General features: G+C 48.3%; 1 protein-coding gene and 3 non-coding genes across 4 annotated transcripts in view; all 4 read right to left on the bottom strand.

Annotated features, from left to right (window-relative positions):
* LOC137316691 (zinc finger protein 585A-like) overlaps window positions 1-22,295 on the bottom strand; it is a 221,997-nt gene that overhangs the window by 178,777 nt on the left and 20,925 nt on the right. The window lies entirely within an intron of this gene.
* Window positions 13,986-14,057, bottom strand: trnaa-ugc (transfer RNA alanine (anticodon UGC)). The gene has a single exon. It is a non-coding gene; the product is annotated as a tRNA-Ala (tRNA).
* Window positions 14,526-14,597, bottom strand: trnaa-cgc (transfer RNA alanine (anticodon CGC)). Its single transcript has one exon. It is a non-coding gene; the product is annotated as a tRNA-Ala (tRNA).
* trnaa-ugc (transfer RNA alanine (anticodon UGC)) lies at window positions 16,771-16,842 on the bottom strand. The gene has a single exon. It is a non-coding gene; the product is annotated as a tRNA-Ala (tRNA).

The raw sequence follows: 22,295 nt of genomic DNA, 5'->3' as shown, positions 1-22,295 counted from the left end.
AGTGACTGCCCTTGACATCAAGGCAGCATTTGACCGAGTGTGGCACCAAGGAGCCCTAGTAAAATTGAAGTCCATGGGAATCAGGGTGAAAATTCTCCAGTGGCTGGAGTCATACCTAGCACAAAGGAAGATGGTAGTGGTTGTTGGAGGCCAATCATCTCAGCCCCAGGGCATTGCTGCAGGAGTTCCTCAGGGCAGTGTCCTAGGCCCAACCATCTTCAGCTGCTTCATCAATGACCTTCCCTCCATCATAAGGTCAGAAATAGGGATGTTCGCTGATGACTGCACAGTGTTCAGTTCCATTCGCAACTCCTCAGATAATGAAGCAGTCCGAGCCCGCATGCAGCAAGACCTGGACAACATCCAGGCTTTGACTCATAAGTGGCAAGTAACATTCGCGCCAGGTAAGTGCCAGGCAATGACCATCTCCAACAAGAGAAAGTCTAACCACCTCCCCTTGACATTCAACGGCATTACCATCGCCGAATCCCCCACCATCAACATCCTGGTGGTCACCATTGACCAGAAACTGAACTGGACCAGCCATATAAATACTGTGGCTACGAGAGCAGCTCAGAGGCTGGGTGTTCTGCGGCGAGTGACTCACCTCCTGACTCCCCAAAGCCTTTCCACCATCTACAAGGCACAAGTCAGGAGTGTGATGGAATACTCTCCACTTGCCTGTATGAGTGCAGCTCCAACAACACTCAAGAAGCTCGACACCATCCAAGATAAAGCAGCCCGCTTGATTGGCACCCCATCCATCACCCTAAACATTCACTCCCTTCACCACCGGCGCACTGTGGCTGCAGTGTGTACCGTCCACAGGATGCACTGCAGCAACTCGCCAAGGCTTCTTCGACAGCACCTCCCAAACCCGCGACCTCTACCACCTAGAAGGACAAGAGCAGCAGGCACATGGGAACAACACCACCTGCACGTTCCCCTCCAAGTCACACACCATCCCGACTTGGAAATATATCGCCGTTCCTTCATCGTCGCTGGGTCAAAATCCTGGAACTCCCTTCCTAACAGCACTGTGGGAGAACCGTCACCACACGGACTGCAGCGGTTCAAGAAGGCGGCTCACCACCACCTTCTAGAGGGCAATTAGGGATGGGCAATAAATGCTGGCCTCGCCAGCGACGCCCACATCCCGTGAACGAATAAAAAAAAAGAACCGCCCCGATTTTAATTTCTGCTCCGTCAGTTTACCGCCCAAGCAGTGAAGGTGAAATTACCCCCTACGTCTCTGACCCCAAGGTTCGACAGGTGTGTGAAAGACATCGGACAGTGTTTGCAAAACACTAACATAAATGTGGGTAAATGGATCGATGATTTCGAGTAAAAGGTGATAACCCCTCCACAGAGGCAGGACCTCTATACCGTGGAGTCGAAGAGGGTTTCACCCCCAACAGCTTGGTAACAGAGGACGCTGTGCTATCCGGGCAGTTGCTCGGAGCTCATACCGAGACAGATATTAACTGCTGCTGGAAAACAATCAACTCGGTGAAGGAGGCCCTTTGGTCCGCCCGAAACCTGCTGGCCTTCCAGTTGAAGGAGCTGTTCATGACCGAGTGTTGCCACCTGGCAAAGTCCAAGGTCCAGGAATACGTGCTGTGGGACGCAAGGAAGCGAGGTGCGGCCTGTGAAAAGTCTGTATGTTGGAAATGCCACCGAGTAAGGCCATCCCATCTTGTATTGTACAGCATATATTAGAAAATATATTCTGTGTTTTCAATTGTAATAATGGAATCGGGATGTGTACGATATCTATTCTAATGTTTTGAATTGTAATTGTGATATTTACATCGAACTTTGTATACCCATGAATTTTATGAAATAAAGTATATTTTCAAATAGTGCAAACATTTTCTACTCTCACCGCACCTGTTGTTATTGGTCCGTGAACATAGGAAACATTGGTGGAGAGTAAAGATGTGGGGATCTGTAAAAAGAGCATCTATTGCAGGCACCAGGTGAGAAATAGGAGTATTTTCTTAATGGTGAGAAACTAGCGACTGTAGAGGAGCAAAGGGACTTAGGTGTCAAGGTACAGCAATCACTAAGAGTTAGTGCACATGTACAAAATAAATCCCAATGTCTGGGCTGTCATATCCCAAGGTACCTCTGTCAGATACTTAGCCAACTCTCTGGAATTTGCTGCTACAATCAGGCCCCACTGCCTCCCTCGCTGGTCCATTCTATAGATCCAGCACCCTCAGCATTAAAATGCATTCAAGCATTGTGCTCACCCTGTGCCCAGGCAGAGAAGACTAACAGTGGCAGGAGGACCCAATACATCAGCCTTATGTGAGTTTGGACATTTCTGTTTTTAATTCCGAATATTGCAATTGCAATTTTTCTCTCTTTCTGTACATTTCTAATTTGATTTCATTCTTGCAGATTTTGCATTTCGAAACAAATTCTCCAAACCCTGTGCGCAGTGAGTCCTGAATCCGGGCCCTTTGATTGACAGCTCTCACATCCCCGCCATCCTCCTGGGCTGACACTTCCCATCACGTGACACGGGGCAGCGTCAACCATCTTTGCGCGCTAACGTCACGACGCGTACGTGCCGCTCCGGCCCGATGGACGCCGCACATGCGCCGCGCTGTCCCTGTGCCGAGTTCCCTTCGCAACAGGCCGACGCCGGGAGCATGATGATGGCGTCCTCGGGCCGGCGGGCGGGCGGGCGGTGCTGTGGGCGGGGGCGAGGCCGACAGAGGGAGGGCCCGCACCCGGGAGTGGCCTGAGAGGGGAGAGCAGGTGTGGTGGAGGGGAGACGGGGCTGTTATTCGGGGCCTCCTGCGGGCCCCGTGAATCTCCACTCTGGCAGCGCCCGGTGTCGAGCTGGGCTCGGGGGGGAGTCACTCTCCCGCCTCCCAGTCAAACGGGCCGTGGGTCGGAGCCCAAAAGTGAGCGAGAATCAAACAGCACAGAGAGAGGCCGCTCGGCCCATCGCGCCTGTGCCCGCCCTGTGAAAGAGGCCGCTCGGCCCATCGCGCCTGTGCCCGCCCTGTGAAAGAGCGATCCCATTAGTCCCACTCCCCCCTGCTCTTTCCCCAAAGTCCCGCAAATTTCCCCCCTTCAAGGATTGACCCGATTCCCTTTTGAAAGTTATTATTGAATCTGCTCCCACCGCCCTTTCAGGCAGTGAATTCGAGATCAGAACAACTCGCTGCCTAAAAACATTCTCCTCATCTCCCTCTGGCTCTTTTCCCAATTCCCTTCAATCTGTGTCCTCTGGATACCGACCCTCCCGCCAGTGGCAACAGTTTCTCCCCATCGACTCCATCAAATCCCCTCCTCATTTTGAACCTCTCTATTAAATCTCCCCGAAACCATCTCTGCTCGAAGGAGAACAATCCCAGCTTCTCCAGTCTCTCCCGGTAACTGAAGTCATTCATCCCCGGCACCATTCTGGTAAATCTCCCCTGAACCTTCTCTGCTCCAAAGAGAGTAATCCCAGCTTCTCTATTCTCTCCACATAATTATTATTATTTATTAAGTGGGTTGTGCTGGGTATCTGGAAGCTGTAATTCGGTGAGTAGAAAGCAGTGGGAGGATAAGTCTGCAGATTGATTTTGGGAGATGGTGAAGACGGTGATCGTGGATTCAGACAAGGGAGGGAGGTGGTCTTTGAGACCGTCCGTGCTCTGTTGTAAGATCTCACTGTGTGTCTTGTTCCAGCCGTTCCCATTTGTACCTGTGACCTGACTGGCGGAGTCTGAGACCTCAACTGCTGCTGTGACCCTGACTGTTCCCCCGCGGACATCAATGTCTTCTCCACCTGTCTGCCGGGCAGTGAACCGTAAGTTTCTGTTCGTGTGTTACTACATTGGAACCCGGTCCGGCAAAGCCTCGATTTTAAGGTCCTCATCCTCGTGTTCAAGTCCCACCATTGTCCTCGCCCCCTCCCTATCTCTGTAACCTCCTCCAACCGATTTGATCTCCACGGACAACCCCATGTTATTCCACCCTATCATGGATCCTAACCGACCCATTTATCTCCTCCACAGCCCATGGAGACTGGAAGAACAGTCAGTGCTGGGACGCTCAGTCCTGTTATGTACACAGGCGGTGCTGGGACACTCAGTCCTTTAAGACACATACTCAGTGCTGGAACAGTCAGTCCTCTCATACACACACAGTGCTGCGACACTCAGTTCTCTGATACACACAGTCAATGCTGGGATACAGATTCCTGTTATATCGTCAAAGCTGGGACACTCAGTCCTGTTATACACACAGTCAGTGCTGGGACACTCAGTCCTGTTCTGCACAGTCAGTGCTGGGACACACAGTCCTGTTATGCACACAGCCAGTGCTGGGACACACAGTCCTGTTATGCACACAGCCAGTGCTGGGACACACAGTCCTGTTATGTACACAGGCGGTGCTGGGACACTCAGTCCTTTAAGACACATACTCAGTGCTGGAACAGTCAGTCCTCTCATACACACACAGTGCTGCGACACTCAGTTCTCTGATACACACAGTCAATGCTGGGATACAGATTCCTGTTATATCGTCAAAGCTGGGACACTCAGTCCTGTTATACACACAGTCAGTGCTGGGACACTCAGTCCTGTTCTGCACAGTCAGTGCTGGGACACACAGTCCTGTTATGCACACAGCCAGTGCTGGGACACACAGTCCTGTTATGCACACAGCCAGTGCTGGGACACACAGTCCTGTTATGCACACAGTCAGTGCTGGGACACTCAGTCCTGTTCTGCACAGTCAGTGCTGGGACACACAGTCCTGTTATGCACACAGTCAGTGCTGGGACACACAGTCCTGTTATGCACACAGCCAGTGCTGGGACACACAGTCCTGTTATGCACACAGCCAGTGCTGGGACACACAGTCCTGTTATGCACACAGCCAGTGCTGGGACACACAGTCCTGTTATGCACACAGCCAGTGCTGGGACACTCAGTCCTGTTACAAACACAGTCAGTGCTGGGACACTCAGTCCTGTTACAAACACAGTCAGTGCTGGGACATTTAGTCCTTTTCCATGCACAGTCGTGCTGGGACACTCAGTCTTGTTATGCACACAGTCAGTGCTGGGACACTCAGTCCTGTTACAAACACAGTCAGTGCTGGGACACTCAGTCCTGTTACAAACACAGTCAGTGCTGGGACACTCAGTCCTGTTACAAACACAGTCAGTGCTGGGACATTTAGTCCTTTTCCATACACAGTCAGTGCTGGGACACTCAGTCTTGTTCGACACAATCGGGTGAATAAATAACTGCAAACAATGAATAAAATCTCCAGGACCTGATGGTTTCCACCCCAGGATATTAAAGGAAACGGGTGGGGAAATTGCAGATACATGAGTCATAATTTTCCAAATCTCTCTAGACTGAAGAATTGTGCCTTTGGAGATGAAAATTGAAAACCTCACTCCGTTATTTCAGAAAGGCGGGATGAAGAAACCAGGAAAATACAGATCTGTCAGTTTAAGGTCAGTTGTGGGGAAGTTACTGGAATCTATCATCAGAGAAAAAACGATTGAGCACTTGAACAAGTCTTAGCTGATTCAAGAGAGTCAACATGGATTTGTGAAGGGCAGGTCATGTCTGACTAATCTAGTTGGATTTTTTGAGGTAATTAACAAGGTGGACAGGGGAGCGTCTATGGATGTTGTCTGTATGGACTTCCAGAAGGCATTTGATAACGTCCATCACAAGAGATTAAAAGAAAAGGAGACTATGATGGTATGAGAGCGGAATTGATTAAAGTGGACTGGGAAAATAGATTAAAGGGTAAGACGGTACATGAGCAGTGGTGTTCATTTAGGGAGTTATTTTACAACTTTCAAAATAAATATATTCCACTGAGGAAAAAAGGGTGTAAAAGAAATGACAGCCATCCGTGGCTAAGTAAAGAAATCAAGGATAGTATCCGACTAAAAACAAGGACATATAAGGTAGCCAAACTTAGTGGGAGGATAGAAGATTGGGAATTCTTCAAAAGACAGCAAAAAGTAACTAAAGGATTGATTAAGAAAGGGAAGTTAGATTATGAAAAGAAATTAGCAAAAAATATAAAAACAGATAGCAAGAGTTTCTATAGTTATATAAAAAGAAAAAGGGTGGCTAAGGCAAACATAGGTCCCTTAGAGGATGAGACCGGGAAATTAATGGTGGGAAACATGGAGATGGCAAAAATGCTGAACAAATATTTTGTTTCAGTCTTTACAGTAGAGGACACTAAGAATATCCCAACACTGGACAAACAGGGGACTCTCGGGGGGGAGGAGCTAAATACGATTAAAATCACTCAGGAGATGGTACTCAGTAAAATAATGGGACTCAAGGCGGATAAATCCCCTGGACCTGATGGCTTCCATCCTAGGGTCTTGAGGGAAGTGGCAGTCGGGATTGTGGATGCTTTGGTGATAGTTTTCCAAAATTCCCTGGACTCAGGAGAGGTCCCGGCAGATTGGAAAACTGCTAATGTAACACCGTTATTTAAAAAGGGTAGTAGGCAGAAGGCTGGAAATTATAGGCCAGTTAGCTTAACATCTGTGGTGGGTAAAATTTTGGAGTCTATTATTAAGGAGACAGTAACGGAACATTTAGATAAGCATAATTTAATAGGACAAAGTCAGCATGGCTTTATGAAGGGGAAGTCATGTCTGACAAATTTGCTTGAGTTCTTCGAGGATATAACGTATATGGTGGATAAAGGGGAACCAGTGGACATAGTGTATTTAGACTTCCAGAAGGCATTCGACAAGGTGCCACATAAAAGATTATTACTTAAGATAAAAAATCACGGGATTGGGGGTAATATTCTGGCATGGGTGGAGGATTGGTTATCGAACAGGAAGCAGAGAGTTGGGATAAATGGTTCATTTTCGGACTGGCAACCAGTAACCAGTGGTGTTCCACAGGGGTCGGTGCTGGGTCCCCAACTCTTTACAATCTATATTAACGATTTGGAGGAGGGGACCGAGTGCAACATATCAAAATTTGCAGATGATACAAAGATGGGAGGGAAAGTAGAGAGTGAGGAGAACATAAAAAACCTGCAAGGGGATATAGACAGGCTGGGTGAGTGGGCAGAGATTTGGCAGATGCAATATAATATTGGAAAATGTGAGGTTATGCACTTTGGCAGGAAAAATCAGAGAGCAAGTTATTTTCTTAATGGCGAGAGACTGGAAAGTACTGCAGTACAAAGGGATCTGGGGGTCCTAGTGCAAGAAAATCAAAAAGTTGGTATGCAGGTGCAGCAGGTGATCAAGAAAGCCAACGGAATGTTGGCTTTTATTGCTGGGGGATAGAATATAAAAACAAGGAGGTATTGCTGCAGTTATATAAGGTATTGGTGAGACCGCACCTGGAATATTGCATACAGTTTTGGTCTCCATACTTAAGAAAAGACATACTTGCTCTCGAGGCAGTACAAAGAAGGTTCACTCGGTTAATCCCGGGGATGAGGGGGCGGACATATGAGGAGAGGTTGAGTAGATTGGGACTCTACTCATTGGAGTTCAGAAGAATGAGAGGCGATCTTATTGAAACATATAAGATTGTGAAGGGTCTTAATCGGGTGGATGCAGTAAGGATGTTCCCAAAGATGGGTGAAACTAGAACTAGGGGGCATAATCTTAGAATAAGGGGCTGCTCTTTCAAAACTGAGATGAGGAGAAACTTCTTCACTCAGAGGGTAGTAGGTCTGTGGAATTTGCTGCCCCAGGAAGCTGTGGAAGCTACATCATTAGATAAATTTAAAACAGAAATAGACAGTTTCCTAGAAGTAAAGGGAATTAGGGGTTATGGGGAGCGGGCAGGAAATTGGACATGAAGCTGAGTTCGGATCGGTCAATGCCCTGTGGGTGGCGGAGAGGGCCCAGGGGCTGTTTGGCCGGGTCCTGCTCCGACTTCTTGTGTTCTTTAGATTTGTGGTTGGGATCAGATCAGCCATGATCTTATTGAATGGCGGAGCAGGCTCGAGGGGCCGATTGGCCTACTCCTGCTCCAATTTCTTATGTTCTTATGTTCTTATGTTCTTATGTTCACTCCTGCCCATTCATTTATAAATTTTACAGATTTCACCGCGTCTACACTGAATCCAAGGACAAAAGCAGACCCGTTTCACTATGTACCTGCAGTTTCCCAGTTAAAATATGTATTTTGAGTCTCTGACACGGGGACAGTTCAAGGTCACGCTTAGGACTGTGCGTGATTTGAGGGGTCACTGAAAGAGTTTCATTGCCATTCCTCTCTCCGTTATTTTCCTGCAGATATTTACCCGTTTATTTTATATTGGTTGAAGGCTGCAGTAAAATTGTTCCCGTGCAACCCCGAGCTGAGCTCATGACCCGATTTGACCTCCATCACAAAGGCCCCGTGCTTCCCTCAGCCGCCTCCATTCCTTCCTCAGCATATTGCCATTCAAACCCTCATTAATGTCTCTGACCCTCCAGACTCCATTCCTCCAATGCACGCCTGTCCGGTCATTCAGCCTCCTCCTTCCAACCAGCACCAGGTCCTGCTTGGCCCCATTACCCTCACTGCCTCCCACTTCCCGATTGCCTGACGTTTAACATTTTCAGCATGGGGTTTAAATCCCTCCATGGCCCACCCCTCCCCATCTCCGCCCTCTCCTCCACACCTACAGGAAACCCACCCGTGACCTCCTCATTCATCGATCATTGGCCTCTTTTGGTCGGATATCCCTCGCTTGGTTCCACTCACCTATCTGATCATAGCCAGGAGAAGCTTCTCTTCCCACCCTATCACCGTTATATCTGATGTCTCTAAAGGTTCAATCCTTTGCTCCCTCCTCTTCCTCATCTGCATGATGCCCTTTGGTGACATTGTCCGCAGACATGGACCAGCTTTCAGCTTTACGCTGACAAAACCACCGCCTCTCTTGACCCTTCCAATGTCTTTGTGTTGTCATAGCAGCATTCTGTTTTGGAGGAGCCATAATTTACACCAGTTAAAAATTGTGAAGTCAAGATCTTTGACCCCCTCCCAATCTCCACATCCTTGCCACTGATTCCATCTCCAACCCTCTCTTTTTGATTGGTGAGTCCCTCACCAATCACCCAGTCCTTACTGACCTGCATTGGCTTCCAGTCTCCGAAGCCTGTAGTTTATTTTTTATTGTTCCTTGCACTTAAATCCACTAGGGCCTCACCCCTCCCTATCTCTGTAACCTCCTCCAGCCCTGCAGCCAATGCCAAATACCTCCCTATCTCTGTAATCTCCTCCAGCCCTGCAGCCATTCCCCCACCTCACGCGCTTGTGCATCCACAGTTAATTTGCTCTACTTTTGACAGCCGTGCCTTCAGCCATATCCACGCTCCAGAATGCCCTCCCTATGCCCCTCCATCTCCCTCTCCCCCTTTCTGGTATCAGGCATGGCTCAGTGGTAGCGGTCTCGCTTCTGAGTTGGAAAGTTGTGAGTTTTAGTCCCACTCCAGAGACTTGAACACATAATCCAAGCTGACACTACAGTGCAGTACTGAGGCAGCACTGCACTGTCGGAGATATCGACTTACGTAAGACGCGTTAAACGGACGGCCCATCTACCTTCTCAGGTAGATATAACAGATCACACGGCAATATTCGAGAATAAACAGAGGAGTTCTCCCCAGTGACCTGGGCAATATTTATCCCTCAACTAATATAACTGAAACCGATTTTTTGGTCATTTATCTCATTGCAGTTTGTATGAGCTTGCTGTGTGCAAATTTGCTGGCGCGTTTCCCACATTACCACAGTGACTACACTTCAAAGTGCACTTCATTGACTGTAAAGCATTTTGGGACGTCTGGGGGTCTTGAAAGGCGCTGTATAAACGCAAGTCCTTTCCTTCTTTCAGACCTTCCATGAAAGCCATCTCTTGTGTCATGATTTTCTCATGGCGCCAAATATCTCCTTCTTCAGCTGGAGTTCCATATTTGTCTGATTATACCTCAGTAATTCGGATTGGTCTAATTATCTATGCGGGGTTAAATGCGCTGTTTAAATGCAAGTCGTCATTTCTCTGAGTTGTAAATTTTCAGTGCATTTGCTACGAACAGCCAATCGAAACCTTATAGTAGTGTCGTCACTGTTGCCCACGTGTTCCCCCACACAGAAGTCTGATCCGAGCTCAGGCTCGTAATAAAACACTTGATTAAATATATGGTTACCTCGTGAAGGATTTTGGACCTTTCAATATGGATCTTTCACTTGCTAAAGGAGCAGAGTTTGGTTCAACACAGGATGGAACACTAGACTTGACTATTCAAGACTGCATTCTGGGAAGATTGAACAAGTTCAAAAGGTTTTATTATTGCCTCAGATTGTTTAGAAGTCTAACTGAGACGATGTACTTGCGTTGAGGTAAGCGGCGAGGTTAAAGTTAAGACAGCTGCCGAGCTAGGAATTGAAGTCTGTGGGAAACTGTCGTAAACTTCAGATGCTGCAGCAACAGTTTGTTTGAACCATGGGAAAGAGAGAGAGGGAAAGGAGAGAGAGTGAAAAGTTCCAGCAGCTTGTTTTTACCAGCGAGGATGGGAAAACATTTCTCCTAATTTCCGCTCCAGTTCTTTTGCCAATTATTTTGAATCTCTGTCCTTTGGTTATTGACCTACTTGCCGGTGGAAACAGTTTCTCCCTTTTTGGCTGCCCAAACCCCTCATTATTTTGAATACCTCTATTAGGTCTCCCCTCAAGCTTCTCTGCTCCAAGGAGAACAAACCCAAATTCTCCAATCTCTCCACATAACTGAAGTCCCTCTTCCCTGGCATGATCCTTATCATGCTCCTCCGTACCCTCTCCAAGGCCTTGCCATCTTTCCTAAAGTGTACTGTCCAGAATTGTACACAACACTCAAGCTGAGGCCTAACCAGTGCAGCGTGACTTCCTTGTGTTTGTTTTCAATGCCACTATTTAGAAAGCCAAGTGTCCCATTCACTTTCATAGCCGCCTGTTCAACTGGCCCTGTCGCCTTCAACGATTTGTAAATATGCACACCCAGGCCCCTCTGCTCTTGGATCTACTGAAAATAGTACCATTTATAAACTTGCCCTGTCACCTTCAAAGATTGGTGAATATACACCCCCAGGTCCCACTGCTCTTCCACCCCCTCAAAATAGTACCATTTAGATGCTACTGGCTCTACACGTGGTTCCTCCAAAAGTGCATGAATTCACTCTTATCCGCATTAAATTTCAACTGCCATGTGTCTGCCCATTTTGTCAGTCTGTCTATGTACTCCTGAAGTCGGCTACTATCCTGCTCACTGTTTATGTTTCGAATTTTGGCTACAATTGTGAAAAGATCCTCTGAGGCTCGCCTCACCTTTAAACACAAGGACAGGCAAGACTTCCGCTACCTCGTGAAAAACCTAATGCTCGGCACAGGATAGCATTCAATGGAAGAGCGCACGCACCGTATCAATGGTTTCGAACCCAGGGCTGGATTGCGGGCCCAGTGAGAGATTATTCCACTTTGACAGATTGGGGAGGACCTGGGACAAGAGTTTAGACTACGCAGAGGTTGGAATAGGGTGGATTTTAGGCGGTTCTCCTTTTCCCAGTGAGTAGTGAGCCTCTGGAATGCGTTGCTGGCTGGTGCGGTGCGTTCTGACTCTCTGCCTGCCTTCTCCAGGGAGCTGGACCGGTTTTTGGCTGGGGCAGAGGTCACAATATATAAAAGGTAAGAGGATTTACAGTTAGTGTCCCTACGATCCATGTGATCTCCTGGACTGGTTTCGATCACCTGAGGAGGTGGGGGAGGAATTTTCCAGTGTATTCTATCCCTTAAAGGCCCTGGATTTTTCTCAGGATCTTTGTCTCTCCCAGGAGATTACATGTCTGCAGGCGGGTGAGGGGGAGTAAGTGTCAGTAATGATGCTCCTGCAATCCCGAGTGAGGGGCAGGCCTGATGGACCAGCTGGTCTTTTACTGCCCGTCATTTCCGTATGTTCGTCTACATCCCCAGCTCGTCATGGTGTTTTCAACGAAACGATCTTCACACAAACCTACACCTGGGGCATGTGCTGCGTCTGTCTTTAGTGAAACGAGACTCAATGTCTCTGCGTCTCACGTTATTCTCCTCTGAAGTTCAAGGGCTCGAAATATTCTTGCAGGCCTCTGCTACAATGTGCCTGAGAATTTCTAGTCCCGTCCAGCCGTCTGCTACGTGTCTAGGTGGCTGTTGTCCGCTTGGAGCACAAGAGGAGATGACTTTCAACCCAGTAAATCATTGGGTGGTCTTAAGACAGTGAACACTCAGTCCTTGTACCCTTGGTTATAGTTCTATTAGATTCGGGGTTGTAGCTCAGTGGTATAGCGCCTGCTTTGCGTGTATATATTTCTGGGTTCAATATCTAATATCTCCAACATTTATCTTCACCAGAATGTCCCACAGAAAGATGAATCGTGCTTTCAGAGGGAAGCGAGTTCCAACTTCTGAGACAAACATTCAATTGTCCCGGAGCAGGACTTCATCTCACGGTCCCCTCAGCAGCTCAGCTCATACTAGCCGCCGACTGACCAGAATTCAAAACTCGAACCATAAAGTGCTTGGAGAGAGAACCCGGGACCTCATACACGCGAAGCACGCGATCTATCACTGAGCTACATCACCAGATAGGGAAGACCTCTAACCAAATATAAAAGGACTCAGTGCCTCACTTTCCTAAGGCCATCCGAGGATTTACTGGGTTGAAAAGCATCACCTTTTGTACTCCAAGCAGACAACTATACCGAGGTATGCGGACCTGATATACTCAGAGACTCTGAGTAATGAGAAAGGGGGCGTTGAGAAGTAAGACTGGGAGAGGGGGAGAGCCACCATGGGCTCTGCTGTAAAGCATCCTTCCTATTCGAGGGCGCAATTTTGGTACGTTATCAGTCACTTTGCCTCTGATTGGACGGGACTAGAAATGCTCAGGCACATTGTAGCAGAGGCCGGCAAGAATATTTCGAGTCCTTGAGCTTCAGAGGAGGGCAACTTAAGGCCTGGAGAGTATTGCGTCTCATTTCACTATAGACGGATGCAGGACTTGCCCCAGGTGTAGGTTTGTGTTTAAAGATCACTTCACTGAAAACACCTTGACGATCTGGGGTTATAGACCGGCATGACGGGCGGGAAAACAGTTGGTTCATCAATCCTGCCCCACATGCCTGGAGCATCGTGACCAGACATTTCCTCCCTACAAAACCCGCCCCACCCACCGGAAACATGTAATCTCCTGGGAGCGGTTACAAATCAGAAAAACAATCAAAAGCCGATAATGAGGGCGAATTCTGGGAAATTCCTCCCCGACTCCCTCAGGCGATCGAATCGAGTTCAGTGCATCACACTGACCATGTGTAGGTTAACTGTAAAACCACTCACCTTCTATATGATGCGATCTCTGCCCCAGTCAAGAAATGGCCCAGATCCCTCGAGAACGCGGAGGGAGTCAGCACCCACCACACCAGCCAGAATTGCATTCCAGAGACTCACTACTCTGTGGGAAAAGAAGAATCACCGAACATTAAGAATATTTTTACCTCTGTGTGGTCTGAACGCCTGTCAGCTGCTCCTCCCCAATCTGTGAAACTGGATGGTGGTGAACCTGTGGAATTCTCTACCACAGAAGGCTGTGGAGGCGAAGTCACTGAATATATTTAAGAAGCAGATAGAGAGATTTCGACACACACAAGGCATCAAGGGGTATGGGGAGAGCGCGGAAATATGGTATTGAGATCGTGGATCTGCCATGATCCGATTGAATGGCGGAGCAGGCTCGAATGGCCGACTCGTGATCCTATTTTCGATGTTTTAATAACTCCGCACGCAATCCAGCCCCAGGACGGCAGCCATTTCAAAGGCGCGTGCGTGCTTCCATTGAATTTTATCCTGTGCAGAGCATTTGCCTTTTCTCGAGGTGAAGAAACCCTTTCCTGTCCTTGTGTGTGAAGGTGAGGTGAGGACAAGAGGGTCTTTTCAAAATTTCAAACATAAATAATTTGGAAATGCCGGGGATTGAACCCGGGACCTCATACATGCAAAGCATGCGCTCTACCACTGAGCTACATCCCCTCTGCAAAATCTGTTCCACTTTAGAAATAAACAAGTGGGATTTCAGCTCCGTCTCTCCCGGACAACGAGATGCCCAGTCATCACACGTGCTCACAATGATGAACCTCCGTTTCAGTTCACGGGGTTTCTGCTCCTCTTCACTTTGAACTTTCCAAAAAAAAGTCAGCGGAAATAAAAAAATACAATTGCCAATAGTCAGTGACGAGGCTGACATCCAACCTCTGAATCAGAAAGTGAGATGGATGAATGACACAGCGTCAAACAAGAGCTGGGACTGCTCGCTAGAAATTGCACTGTCACATATTCCGGTCAGTCGGCGGCTGTTATGAGCTGAGCTGCTGAGGGGACCGTGAGATGAAGTCCTGCTCCGGGACAATTTAATGCTTGTGGAGCCTCAGAAGTTGGAACTCGCTGCGCTCAGAAAGCGCGATTCGCCTTTCCGTGCGTAATTCTGATTAAAAATATTTTTGGAGATGCTGGGGATTGAACCCAGGACCTAATACATGCGAAGCATGCGCTCTACCACTGAGCTACATCCCCCGATGAAATAAATAGCTACCCAACGAAAGAAGAACGGATTATCCTCATTTTATGAGACCACCCATGGTGGGTCTGCCACGTGATAGATTATTTCCAGTTTCAAAGATTGGGGAGGAGCGGGGAACAGGCGTTGAGACCACACAGAGGTAAGAACCGTTTGGGTGTTGGGCGGTTCTTTATTTCCCAGAGTGTAGTGAGTCTCTGGATTGCATTGCCGGCTGGTCTGGTGGGTGCTGACACTTTGTATACTTGGCTTAAAATCATCGAGTTTTCTGTTCCAAGCAGACAATTAAAGATGAAGTTTGCGGACCTGATACAACTGTGGGTGAACGGAAGAAACCAGGCCTCGGCACTTAGTCTAATGAGAAAGGGGGAGTTGAGAAGAAAGGCCGGGAAAGTGGGGAGAGACTCCTTAAACTGTGCTGTAACCATCCTTCCTATTTGAGGGCGCATTTTTCGAACGCTCCCGTTATCAGTCACTTTACTTACGGTTGGACGGGACTAGAAATGCTCAGGCACATTGTAGCAGAGGCCGGCAAGAATATTTCGAGTCCTCCTGCTTCAGAGGAGGGCGAGGTGAGGCGTGGAGAGCATTGAGTCTCATTTCACTATAAAGGGCCAGGTGTGAGTTTGTGTTTAAAGATCACTTCACAAAAACACCTTGACGAGCTGAGGTTACTGACGGACGTGATGGTCAGGAAAAGACCAGCTGGTTCATCAATCCTGTCCCACATGCCCGGAGCATCGTGACTGGACACTTCCTACCGACACCACCCGCCCCACCCACCGGAAACATGTAATCTCCTGGGAGCGGTTACAAACCAGAAAAAAATATAGGGGCAATTTTTGGAAAGTTCCTTCCCGACATCTTAAGGCGATTGAAACCAGTCCAGGACATGACAGTGACCATGTGTAGGTCAACTGTAAAACCACTCACCTTCTATATGATGCGATCTCTGTCCCAGTCAAGAACAGATCCAGTTCCCTCGAGAAGGCAGAAAGAGACTCAGCACCCACCAAACCAGCCGGCAATGCATTCCAGAGACTCACGACTCTCTGGCAAATGAAGAACCGCCTAACATCCAGACTATTCTTACCTCTGTGCAGTCAAAACGCCTGTTCCCTGCTCCGCCCCAATTTTTGAAACTGCAAATAATCTATCACGTGGCAGACCCACCTTGGACGGTCTCATAAAATGAGAACGATCAGTTCTTCTTTCCTTGGGTAGCTTTTTATTTTATCTGGGAATGTTGCACAGTGGTAGAGCGCATGGTTCGCATGTAATGAAGTCCTTGGGTTCAATGCCCAGCATCTCCAACGCTATTTTTTCATCAGAATTACGCACGGAAAGGCGAATTTCGCTTTCTGAGCGCAGCGAGTTCCAACTTCTGAGGCTCCACAAACATTCAATTGTCCCGGAGCAGGACTTCATCTCACGGTCCCCTCAGCAGCTCAGCTCATAACAGCCGCCGACTGACCAGAATTCAAAAGGTGAAGTGTTTGGCCACAGAACCTGAGACCTCATACACGCGAAGCATGCGGTCTATCACTGAGCTCCATCAACAGATAATAACGATCTCGAACCAAATGTAAAAGGTCTGAGTCTCCCACTTTCCGAAGGCCACCCGAGGATTTACTGTGCTGAAAAGCATTTCCTCTTTCAAGCATAGGAGATACCTGAGGTCTGCGGACCTGATACTAGTATTTTAATTCCAGATTTTATTTAATTAATTCAATTTTTAATTAATTGAAATTGAATTCCCCAGCTGCCGTGGCGGGATTATTAGTCCAGGCCTCTGGATTACCAGTCCAGTAAACTAACCACGATACCACGGTACCCGCTGGGTAAACAGAAGAAACCAGGTCTCGTCACTCAGAGAAATGAGAAAGGGAGCGTTGCGAAGAAAGTCTGGGGGAGAGGTGAGTCTCCTCGGGCTGTGCCGACCAGCATTTCTGTTTCAGGTCGCTGTTCTTCCAACTGCTCGCTGGACATTGCACCGTCACACATTCCGATAAATCGGCGGCTGCTGTGAACTGAGCTGCTGAGGAGACCGTGAGGTGAAATCCTGCTCAGGGGCAATTTAATGATTGTGGAGCCTCAGAGGTTGGAATTCGCGGCACACCGAAATCAAGATTCGCCTTTCTGTGGGTAATTCTGGTGAAAAAATAGCTTTGGAGATGCTGGGGATTGAACCCAGGACCTCATACATGCAAAGCACGCGCTCTACCACTGAGCTACATCCCCAGATAGGAGCACATTCCAACGAAGAGCTGATCTCCTTCATTTTATGAGGTCACATAAGGTTTTTTGGGGGGATCAATTCATCTCCTTTTCTGCTCCAACCATAAAATTAAACATGAAGTTTGCGGACCTGATATAATTGCGGGTGAACGGAAGAAACCAGACCTCAGCACTCAGAGTAATGAGAATGGGGGCGTTGAGAAGAAAGGGTGGGAGAGGGGGAGAGTCTCCTTTGGATGTGCTGTAACCATCCTCCCGATTTCATGGCACATTTATCGAACGCTCCCGTTATCAGTCACTTTGTTTACGGTTGGACGGGACTAGAAATCCTCAGACACATTGTGGCAGAGTTCGGCAAGAATATTTCGAGTCCCCGAGCTTCAGAGGAGGGTAAGGTGAGACACAGACAGCATTGAGGATAATTTCACTATAGACGGATGCAGGACTTGCCCCAGGTGTGGTTTTGTGTTTAAAGATCACTTCACTGAAAACACCTTGACGATCTGGGGCTACAGACGGACATGATGGTCAGGAAAAGACCAGTTGGTTCATCAATCCTGCCCCACATGCCTGGAGCATCGTGACCAGACACATCCTACCGACACCACCCGCCCCTCCCACCGGAAACATGTAATCTCCTGGGAGCGGCGACAAACTAGAAACAAATCCAGCGCCAATAAGGAGGGGAAATTCTGGGAAATTCCTCCCCGACTTCTTCGGGCGATCGAATCGAGTTCAGTGGATCACACTGAACATGCGTGGGTTAACTGTAAAACCACTCACCTTCTATATGATGCGATCTCTGCCCCAGTCAAGAACTGGTCCAGATCCATCCAGAAGGCAAAGAGTCAGCACCCACCACACCAGCCGGCAATGCATTCCAGAGACTCAGTACTCTCTGGGAAAAGAAGAACCGCTTAACATCCAGCCTATTCCCACCTCTGTGTAGTGTGAATGCCTGTCCGCTGCTCCTGCCCAATCTGTGAAACTGGGAATAATCTATTTCTTCACTCAGAGGGTAGTGAACCTGTGGAATTCTCTATCAATGAAGGCTGTGGAGGCCAAGTCACTGAATACATTTACGAAAGATAGATTTCTGCACACAGAAGGCATCAAAGCGTATGGAGAGAGAGCGGGAATATGGTATTGAGATGCAGGATCAGCCATGATCATATATAATGGCGGAGCAGGTTCGAAGGGCCGAATGTCCGACTCGTGATCCTATTTTCTCTGTTGTTGTCACTGGGCCCGCTCTCCAGCCCCGGGATGGGAGCCATTTCAAAGGCGCGTGCGTGCTTCCATTGAATTTTATCGTGTGCAGAGCGTTCGGTTTTTCTCGAGGTGAAGAAACCCTTTCCTGTCCTTGTGTGTGAAGGTGAGGTGAGGACAAGAGGGTCTTTTCAAAATTCGAAACATAAAGCGTTTGGAGATGGCGGGGATTGAATCCTGGACCTCATACATACAAAGCATGCGCTCTTCTATTGAGCTACATCCCCTTAGCAAAGCCTCTTCAACTTTAGAATAAAAACGTGTGCTTTCCGCTCTGTCTCTCCCGGACAACCAGATGCCCAGTCGTTCCAGGTGCTCACCATGTTCAACCTCTGCTTCAGTTCACGGGGTTTCTGCTCCTCTTTGCTTCGAACTTTCCAAAAAAAACGTCAGCGGAAATTTAAAAAATACACTTGCTAATAGTCAGTGACGAGGCTGACATCCAACCTCTGAATCATAAAGTGAGATGGATGAATTACACAGCGTCAAACAAGAGCTGGGACTGCTCGCTCAATATTGCACTGTCACACATTCCGGTCAGTCGGCGGCTGCTGTGAGCTGAGCTGCTGAGTGGACCGTGAGATGAAGTCCTGCTCCGAGACAATTTGATGCTTGTGGAGCCTCAGAAGTTGGATCTCGCTGCGCTCAGCAAGCGCGATTCGCCTTTCCGTGCATAATTCTGATGAAAAATATATTTGGAAATGCTGGGGATTGAACCCAGGACCTCATACATGCGAAGCATGCGCGCTACTACTGAGCTATATCCCCAGATGAAACAAGCAGCAAACCAAGGAAAGAAGAACTGATTGTCCTCATTTTAAGAGACCACCCATGGTGGGTCTGCCACGTGATAGATTATTTCCAGTTTCAAAGTTTGGGGCGGAGCAGGGAACAGGCGTTTCGACCACACAGAGGTCAGAATCGTCTGGATGTTGGGCGGTTCTTCACTTCCCAGAGAGTAGTGAGTCTCTGGAATGCATTGCCGGCTGGTGTGGTGGGTGCTGACACTTTGTATACTGTGCTTAAAATCGTCTCGTTTTCTGCTCCAACCAGTCAGTTAAAGGTGAAGTTTGCGGACCTGATGCGACTGTGGGTGAACGGAAGAAACCAGGCCTCGGCACTTAGTCTAATGAGAAAGGGGGAGTTGAGAAGAAAGGCTGGAAAAGGGGGGAGAGACTCCTTGAACTGTGCTGTAAACATCCTTCCTATTTCAGGACGCATTTTTCGAACGCTCCCGTTATCCGTCACTTTGCTTACGGTTGGACGGGACCAGAAATCCTCAGGCACATTGTCGCAGAGCCCGGCAAGAATATTTCGAGTCCTCCCGCTTCAGAGGAGGGCAAGGTGAGGCGTGGAGACCATTGAGTCTCATTTCACTATAAAGGGCCAGGTGTGAGTTTGTGTTTAAAGATCACCACAAAAAACACCTTGACGAGCTGAGGTTACTGACGGACATGATGGTCAGGAAAAGACCAGCTGGTTCATCAATCCTGTCCCACATGCCCGGAGCATCGTGACTGGACACTTCCTACCGACACCACCCGCCCCACCCACCGGAAACATGTAATCTCCTGGGAGCGATTACAAACCAGAAAAAAATATAGGGCCAATTTCTGGAAAATTCCCACCCCGACATCTTCAGGAGATTGAAACCAATCCAGGACATGACAGTGACCATGTGTAGGTTAACTGTAAAACCACTCACCTTCCATATGATGCGATTTCTGTCCCAGTCAAGAACCGGTCCAGATCCCTCAAGAAGGCAGAGAGAGAGTCAGCACCCACCACACCAGCCGGCAATGCATTCCAGAGACTCACTGATCGCTGGGAAATGAAGAACCGCCTAACATCCAACCTATTCTTACCTCTGTGTAGTCTGAACGCCTGTCCGCTGAACTCCAGCCTCTGAATCATAAAGTGAGTTGTATGAATGACAGAGCGTCAAACAGGACCGAGAACTGCGATTGTTCGCTCGACATTGCAACGTCACACATTCCGGTCAGTCGGGGGCTGCTATGAGCTGAGCTCTTGAGGGGGCCGTGAGATGAAGTCCTGCTCCGAGACAATTTAATGCTGTGGAGCCTCAGATGATTCATCTTTCCGTGGGTGGCGGGTGGGATAGAGGCGAATGACACCTTGGTGTAAGATTGGGCATTTTTAGCATGTAAAGCATACATTTAGATTAGGAGTTTTCAAAATATAAACCAGAGAAACCACTCACGTTTACATTAGGCATTTTAATGCATAAACAGCACCCGCTTATAAACATAAGATCGCTGGGAATCGGAGGATAGTCGCTGAGGATCATGAAATGGCCGAGTTAAAACTTAACCAGAATTCAGAAGGTCAGACTGAGCGAGGTGATGCTGGAAACTGTTTGCACTGCAGGGTTCAAGCATTTTGCAGAAGATAATAGACGACATTGTGAATGTGTTAAGAATGTGTTGAGAATGAATTGAGAATATGTCGACCTTGAGCATGTCGAGATATAGGGTCTTGAGTCCGCACAGACCATGAACAGTTCTGATAGGTGTCAAGGAATGTGAATAACAAATAAAGATAAAGGAGAGTTTGCATGAAATGAGCGGTATAAAGAATTCTAGTTTTACATTTGAATTTATAGAAGGACAAGACGGCGAGAGAGAGAGAGACGGATAAGCAGCCACCCGAGGGTACAGCTTCAATCCAAAGCAAGCATAAAGGTTAGTATCATGTCCTTCTGAGTAATAATATGGCCTGAAAAATTGTGTGTATTGATAGTTGCTTACATTCAATAAAGGATTAATCGTAACTATTGGTGTCGAGTCTGAATCGATCTTATAAACTGGCGACTGCGGCGTCGGACCTTGACATAAGATAATGTGGATTGAGTGAAACTAAGTGCCTCGGACAGACAAGGTGCTGAACCCAGTCAATAGTAGCAGCATTGCAACGTCTTCAGCATCTCTTCAGGTGGAGCACCGCAAAGATACACGTGGTCCAGGCCAAACGGGTCCGTCCGGTCCAGGATTGACTTCCCATTTGTGTCCCCAACGCTCAAGGTCAGATCCATCGACGTCCAGCCGGTGTTCCTCTCTCACCACTGCCTCCTACTGGCCGACTGCCAATCGCAGGTGGACCAGAGGGTGGGCAGGGGGATCTGGAAGCTGAACTTAAGACTGTTGACCACGGAGAACATCGAGGAACGAAAGAGGGATTAAACAGGTTGGAGGACCGTGAAACCCCTTTTCGACTCCATGGTGCACCGGTGGGAAATGATCAAGGCCAATATCAAGAGCTTCTTCATCCTCAAAGGTGTTCAGAAGGCGAGAGAGAGAGACAAAGGGAATTTACAAAGATTGGCAACCCATTCCCTTCCGAAATGTCGACTACAATATTCTGTCCAAGGTCATCCCCCACAGGCTCGAGTCTGCTCTGGAACAGGTGATCCACCCTGATCAGACCTGTACTGTACCCGGCAGGAAGATCACTGATAGCCTGGCGGCGCCCAGGGATACGATCGCCCTTGTGCAGGACAGGGGGTTGAACACCTGCCTCATCAGCCTGGATCAGGCGAAGGCCTTCGACAGAATATCCCAGACGTACATGATGGGTTTTGGGGAGGGAATCCGCAATTCGATTCGACTGCTCTACGTGGACATCCATAGGGCAGTCCGAATCAACGGGTGGGAGTCAGAGAGCTTTCTGATTAGATCCAGAGTCAGGCAGGGTTGTCCTCTCTCCACGGACTTGTTCGTATATTGTTTGAAACCGTTTGCCAGATCCATCAGGAAGGACACAGGTATCAGAAGGTTGACGATTCCAGCCAGTGGAGGCTCTCAGATTAAAGCTTCCCTGTACATGGACGATGTCACCGTTTTCTGCTCCGATCAGCGGTCGGTACACAGGCTGGTGGGCGTCTGCCATCGTTTTGAGCTGGCCTCGGGTGCCAGAGTGAACGAAATAAGAGTGAGGACATGTTCTTCAGCAGGTGGGATGCCCGGTCCCTTTTCCACTTCACCGTCAGGTCCGACTACCTGAAGGTGCTGGGGATCTGGTTCGAGGGACCCCTGACCTGCACCAAGAACTGTGAGGAGCGGGTCGCCAACACCAAACACAAGCTTGGTATGTGGATGGGACGCTCCCTCTCCATAACTGGCAGGAACCTGGTGATAAGGTGTGAGGTACTCGCAGTGTTGCTCCACGTG

This window comes from Heptranchias perlo, unplaced genomic scaffold (assembly GCF_035084215.1).
Source record: "Heptranchias perlo isolate sHepPer1 unplaced genomic scaffold, sHepPer1.hap1 HAP1_SCAFFOLD_60, whole genome shotgun sequence".
NCBI lineage: Eukaryota > Metazoa > Chordata > Chondrichthyes > Hexanchiformes > Hexanchidae > Heptranchias > Heptranchias perlo.
The sequence above is the reverse complement of the archived record's forward strand: the minus strand, read 5'-3'. Positions and strand labels throughout refer to the sequence as shown.